Below are 7,752 nucleotides of genomic sequence, written 5' to 3' on the forward strand. Positions count from 1 at the left end.
AAACAGACTACGGCATCACTGCTCGGTTTGTCTGTTACCGTATTTTTGTGTATTTCACACATTACAAAATAATTCTGTTCTCGTAACATATAATGCAAACTACATCTCGAGCGACATTAATGTATGCAGCATGTTACATTCATCATTCCCTCTTCGTAATTTAGTATTACTAATAGTTTTGTCCACAGTTTTAAGCATTAAAAATGGATATGTGGCTCGGAACAGGGCTACTGTTATATTAAATGTTAACAAAATAATCGCACGGTATAGTGAGTTAAAGAATATTGAACAGCAACGAGAACTGTAAGTAAGTTTATGCAATGCAACGTTAGTGATATAATAGTACAACAGTAATAGACGTTTGTCATCCATTTTTTCTATTTTACAGTTTCACTCATTACTGATGGCAAATGCCTTGCAGAGAAGGTAACATTCTGCATCTTCGGCTAAGGCCTTTACAATCTCTTTCATTCAACCAGACTTAACTCATAGAAGTAGTAACATAATTTCTTTTCTGATCCAAAAGATACTTTTACATAAAGTAGAGGCAGAGAGGTTGTCATATAACTATTAATCGAAATATTATATCAAATATATGGGCTTGTTAGTGAAATCCCCAAGAAATTCCTCTTGTTAACGTTAAGTATTATCTGTTTGATTCAGCATTCAGCTCACATAAAACCACGAGAAATAACGTTTTTCATACAAAAAAGAGTTTATCTCTTTAGTGACCTGTGTCACATCAAACATCTCATTTTGATACTAGAATAATTTGAGAAAAAAGAAGGCCTTTGTTCGTTTTTGAAAATGCAATTAGTGAAAAGTATTTTTAAAAGATATTGTCAACTATTACGAAACGATTTCTTATACAGGATTTATTTATCACATAGTCAATCATTATACTAAAAATAACACAGCGTTGGCTTGTGATTTGCTATTGATGTAATATTTTGTATTTTCTTATGACGTTGAAATAATTATTGCTTTTTCAGCACTGAGAATGTATGAAATACAGTATGTAACATATGAATCAGTATGATAACCTTTTTTTCGAATATTCACTGGTAACTACAGGAAAATGGCACATGTTTGGGTATTAACCTCAGCAGTATTCAGTACACGAAGGAAAACAAAATCTTTTTTTTTTTTGTAAGGGTTTTATTTCATAGTTGTAATCCTACAAATATACCAAGCAGTTTCTTTTGATAGTGAGATATATTAAATACCTTAAAATATATGTAGATGAAGTCTGGTGAAGAAAGTGTGCGAATTAAAATTTTAAATGTTTGTAGCAGCATAATCAGGTACAGTTTGTAGTGTGGGAGTGAGCTCCACGTGGGATCCAAAGCACGGACCCCACGGGGGTGCCTGACATGCGCCACATGCCAAGGCAGAGGTGGAGGCTAGTGTTCGGAAGTCTGAAAATTCCAGCGCCGGCCGGGGATTGAACCCCGGCCCGGCTGGGGCGAATAGCCCCAGCCGAGGCGCTGGAACGTTTCAGACCCCCTTACCACTAGACCACCGGGGACCCCGGCTGTTTCCTGCTCTGGAGTCCAGCTAGTGGTCGTGCACTTCCTGCTGTCCTCCGTGTTTACACCGAGGCAGCAGTGGCGTGGTGTAACAGGAAGTGTTTACCTGCGTCCGCTGGATGTCCACTTAGTGTGGGACTTATTTACCCGGCTGACGTTCGTGTCGCTATAAAGTCCTTAGTTGAGTTACAATTATTTCCAGAGACCGAAATCTGCCTATGCAGTTCCACACAGTCGCGTCTCACTATTTGAACCTCTGTAATTCGATCGTGTTGTCAAGACCCATGTAAGAACTTCTGTTTACCGAAGAAACCTCCTGTGTTCGGTACATTCCATAAACGGAAGCGACTGTCATAACAGACAGCCCCGTAAACATTTCGTAATGAAGTGCCAGCCGGTACGTAATACTCGATATCTGGAATTGTTTTATCGGTTATTAAGATAATCGTTTCATCTCTAAACACTTTGAAAATTTTACGTGTTTTCTCAATAAAGCATAAGCACAGTACATAGATCCGTCGTGAAAATGACATCGAAGAAGTACAAGTGTTCGAGTGCCACAGAAAAGAAGTTCGTCCTTGAAGGTGTGGAACGAAGAGCAGTACAAAAGTAAGATGTCACGTTTCGGGATTCCCTCATACTCGCTGTAGACACTCCAGAAGCAGGAAAATAAGTTTGATGATGTCTCATGAGGAGCGAGGAATAAATTCACTCTCATATAACTACTGTACGAGATGCCTCGCCGCCTCTTAAAGGGTGTCATGGGCTTCTGCGGCCGTGAGTCAACGTGGTGTTTCTGGCCACATACATTTTAGCTGCGGTTTCTCCGACCTGCAAAGGAAGCCGCGACAATGGGGAGGCTCTGCCTGTTGTTTTGTAATAAGATCGCCCCTCCACATTTTATCTAGGCTTAAGGCTGTGCATAGCCGTGTTTAAAAAAATATTATTTTTTACATTTTCTGTTCTACAACATTACTTCTGTCTTATTTTACGAACTTTTCGTACGAATGACGTAAATTTTAAACTCCTTAAATCCACCAAGTCATTATGTATTCTTAAAATATCTTTTAACTCCTTTTCAACACGGATTTATTTGTAATCTCTTTCACTGAAGAGGCTAACCGACGGATTACATTTTTTTAAATTTCAGGTATTGATTTTATTACATTCTCCTTTAGCATATTGATCAGAAATTGTAGGTTCAGATACCTTTGCCTGATTGAGTATCGTTTGCTATGCCAAACTTCGACAGTATTCATGGTCCTGTGCATCGAATTGATGACGGTAGATAGCTGACCGAAATCACTTCGAAATAAATTCTCTGAACGCAGATGTGTTAGCTATCGAGGTGTTACCTAACGCAACTGAAGACAAGTTAAGAATGAATTTATTTCGATATAATTTCGGTCGACTGTCTGTCTTCACCAATTCCACATTTCAGATGGTGTACTAGGATTTTCCATCTATTGACTGACTATATAGTCTACGAATTCATGACCTTTTCGTCACCGGGCATTTACTACGCTGTTACCATCCATGCATCATCAAGGCAGTCCGGTGGAAGATGTGCTCTACAGCATACATGCGGCAAGACAATCGAACTACTTCTTCATCCCTGTATTTCTCCACTAATCCATTGCAGTTAATATCCATCTGACAACTTGGTTTTAGTTGTATATTGGCCACTGGTCAATCTCTCTTCATTGTAAATATAAATACGCATTGTCACCATATATCACCAGCATAACGTTTAATACAGATGTACATTACAAAGATCATCACTTAAAAATACAGCATACTTTGCTCTGAAACAATTTTTTGGATTTTTGTGCTTATAACACGACGGCGTGCTGAGAAGATAATGACTCGGTCTGTTTTATTTGATGAAGTCAGTAACATTCTACATCTTTACTTTGGATATCTGCAGCCCTCTGATTTTGCGTAAGGAGCGTTTTGTAACAAGTGTTTATCCTTATTTTGGATAGTTACCTCTCTTATCTGAGTGACTATGTTGGTGGGTGAGAAAGAGCTCACAAAACTAAAAGAACGAATTCGAAGACTTCGTCCGCATGTGGAGCACACTCTCCTTGAGCATGGCAGTGCCAAACTACACACGATCGCTGCGGCATCTGCAGCAAGCCGACGTCCTTGCACTGCCGTCGATCATCCTACACACAGTCTCGATTTTCGTCTATCGCAAAACTAAGAAAACCTTTGAGCACTTCAGTTGTTTCAAGCGGTGCAAGCAGAGGTAAGGTTGTGGCTCTGTTAACATAGTCAAACAGTACACTGTGACGGTGTCAACAAAATAGTATCTAGTTGGGGAAATTTTGCTGGTTCCGAGGGTGAGTGTCTTGAGAAATAAATTTATAGACGTGAAGAATACAATGTAGAATGTTAATGAAGTTTGTTTTATTTAAAAAGCTTTGAGAGTTTTCACGTAAAACATCTGTCGACATTACTTTTCAGTGCGTCCTCGTACGGTGGATGTCTGAGAAAATAAATACATTGATTAAAATAAGTGGTGACATGAGTGCTGTTAAGAGCACTAGGTTCAAAAGATTTTAACTGTATGCCAATTGCAGATTAATTTTAATGGCAGCTAGCGCGATTATATGAGTGGAGTATTAAATTTAATGGTGAGCATTTATGTAATTTTTAAGCATTGTCATTCTTCCTCTCTTAAGTACCTCGTCCTCCAGTAACACTGCCGATCGATAGCATGATCTGTTGTCCGTCCATGGTTTTTCAGAACATTGATTCAGTGCTGAACCCAAACTGCTGGTTTGAGTTATTTAGCCAGGTTAATCCTATGCATCGTGGATCACATATTCCATTAATCTTTCAAAAAATGGTTCATATGGCTCTGAGCACTATGGGACTTAACATCGGAGCTCATCAGTCCCCTAGAACCTACAACTACTTAAACCTAAGTAACCTAAGGACATCACACACACCCATTTCCGGAGCAGGATTCTAACCTGCGACCGTAGCGGTCGCACGGTTCCAGACTGAAGCGCCTAGAAACGCTCGTCCAGACTGCCGGCCATTAATGTTTCCTTGAATTATTAATTTCAACAGGTTTTATTTGTTGTTGCGGAATTGCGCTACCAAAACAATCGAGTTCTGCTCTCTGGATGCTGTTGAGAATTTCTACATTTTCGTACCGCCGTACTTTTGACTAAATCTGTCGATGGTATCCTTAATATTTTTCCATACGATCGCATTTCAAATGCCTAATACAGTCCATGACTCAGCTCCATAGAGTAGGACACCGAACGTGTAACATCGAAGTAGTAGAGTGCGAATCCTAATGACTGCTCTGAAGGTTCTCAGCAGTCGCTACGGACTAAATGACTTCAGGGGACTCGGTTCATTGGCTACAAGTCTTTTAGTAATTCTGGAGATTTTCCTTTGGACTAAGTGCGAGGTAGTCCCTCGTTGCTTAGATCGTGCAGTTTTCAGACCGTTTGTGTTACTATGGCTACACTACTAACTGTGTGTCGACCACCGTATCAGTAGATATAATGAAACGGCGGCACTCTTTCGTTATGTCTTACAAGGAGATTTCTCCAGGGGTAGGATCGACTTTCTGTAACCATCTATACGGTTATGTAGGTTAAGCACCCAAGTATCACACAGTGCAGCCATTCATCCTGGTGGGTAGACGTTTTCGAGGAACTGACGAGAAAAGAAATTCGGAATTTTGTGTGAGACTCAATAACGTGAAGAAAGCCGAATGACCGAGGTAGGTTGTGAGGGTATTGGAAAGGATACTAGCTTCACATGCATGAGGTTGTGGGTTCGAATCTCACCAGAGGAAGAAATCTATGCTAGGTGTTTATCGAAGTGATATTGATAATCATTTTCATTCAACTGATGTAAATATATTTTTTTTTATTTCCGCTCCTTGGTCACGTGATTCAATAGTGATATGAACTTCTTCATTTGGTCTAATTTTTCTTCTTATCATCCATTTTCCACTGGAAATATTTGTTCGTGAACTTTTAATTATCTTCATGTACTAATTCCGATTTAATTTCTCCTATTTTTATGGCCCTGTGTTTTCGTTATTGTGTTCATTATATCGATTTCTCACATTGCTTGAATTTTGTTTTACTTAGAAAACCTTCTCTCATTCATATCATCATCTACCATACATTTCCATAGTACACAAAGAATTTAGGTAATGTTTTAAATATTTGTATGTCGATTACCATGCAGAAAAAGGCACGTCTTGTAATGAAAAATACGTTTTTCACGTTAATGCACAGTCAATATAAATAGATTATTTCGTCTTTTGTTTTTTTAATTAATTTATCGGAGTTTTGAAGTAATTGAATAGTCAAACAGATAGGTACAATAAAATACACATTCACAAAAATTCCGATTGGAAGAAGAATGATGCAAAGAAAAATGAAACAAATGGAAAAGTTCATACGGTGATTAAAACGATGTGACAAAGGAATTGAACGAAAGAAATTACATTTAAAACAATAAATTGAGTAAAAATAGGCACCAAAGTCATTTCGATAAGGATTTAAAAAAAATTTTACTGCACCTGACGAGGCATGGTTAAGCTTCTGTCCTAACCATTATGACACGCAACAAGACTATGGAATAAGACTTCCTTAACGCTATATAGCATGACGCAAAATTCCAAACTCTTCTGCGTCAGTTACTTGCAAACGGAGGCCCACCTGGATGCAGGGTCTGATACTGGGGGGTCTTGAGTTACACTACCGCTTATTTGGTTTCAAAAAGTCGACCCCACCGCTGGGGAGCTCTCAATGTTGGTTTTAAGAGTAACAAACGGCACATTTCGAAAGAACAGTAATGTCGCAGTCCAAAAGAAGCAACTAGCGGTGGCTCCTGCAAACTTAAAAGACGGCTCTAGCAAAGGCAAAAAAAAAAAAAAATTACAGTAGTAAGTAACCTGGCAACGCTACACACACGTTTAACCCCCAGAACAACAACGAAATAATAATAATACCAAGCAACAAACCTAGCAACCAATACAACTGGATACAGATCACAAGTATACACAACATTTCCTACCAGATGCCCAGATTTAAAATTTTTAACAGAACAACGACTAGCTGATCAGATCCGTGTAATAATCAGAATTAGAAAACAGCAAACAACGAGAACAACAAATACTGGAACAAAATAATGCCCAATCAGAAGAAGAAGAAAATAATACAGTAATGGACTCACACATCCCAGAGCAAACAAACAAAGAACAACACGCATCAATTAAACAATCAGAGGAAAACGAAATCTTAAGACTGCCACCAGAACAAGTACAAATAGAACACGAAGTGACACACATGTTAGATATAAAAGAAAAATTTCAGCTGACATATATAGAATACAAAGACACAAATACAGACATTAGACCATTCTTGCATACACCGCCAAATAACCCACAAGTCGAAACAACAATAAAAACTATCAACACAATCATACACAACAAAATAAATGGAAACACAACTATGGGAGAGTTACAACTACTGGTTTAAATAGGAGCACTCTCTACACTACATTTACACACTAGACAGACATCAGAACCAACCAACACACAGAAGAAACCCACAAAACCTGCATGGCAACACAGGCTACAGATCGGAATAGAAAAACTGAGAGAAGACATCAGACAGCTAACACAATTTCTAAGAAAAGAAGTATCATATAAAAAACCAAAAAGGTTAGGTAAAATCTCACAACAAGAGGCGATAGAGCAATTAGATGAAAAGAAGCAGAAATTAGAAGCATTGGCCAAACGACTTAGAACATCCAAAAAAAGTGAAAATAGAAGGAAACAAAACCAAACATTCAACACAAACCAAAAGAAATTTTACCAGACAATAGATAACACACGCATTAAAATAGACAATCCACCAAACATAACAGACATGGAACACTTCTGGAACAACATATGGTCAAACCCGGTACAACATAAAAGACATGCACGGTGGATACAAGCGAAAACAGAGACATAAAAGATGATACCACAAATGCCTGAAGTGATAATTTTGCAACATGAAGCGACCAAAGCAATTAATTCTACACACAATTGGAAAACCACTGGAAAAGATAAAATAGCAAATTTCTGCCTAAAGAAGTTCACGTCAACACATTCACATCTAACTAAATAATTTAACAGTTACATTGCAGAGCCATACACATTCCCTGATACACATACACAAGGAATAACTTGTCT

Source organism: Schistocerca gregaria, unplaced genomic scaffold, assembly GCF_023897955.1.
Source record: "Schistocerca gregaria isolate iqSchGreg1 unplaced genomic scaffold, iqSchGreg1.2 ptg000239l, whole genome shotgun sequence".
Classification (NCBI taxonomy): Eukaryota; Metazoa; Arthropoda; class Insecta; order Orthoptera; family Acrididae; genus Schistocerca; species Schistocerca gregaria.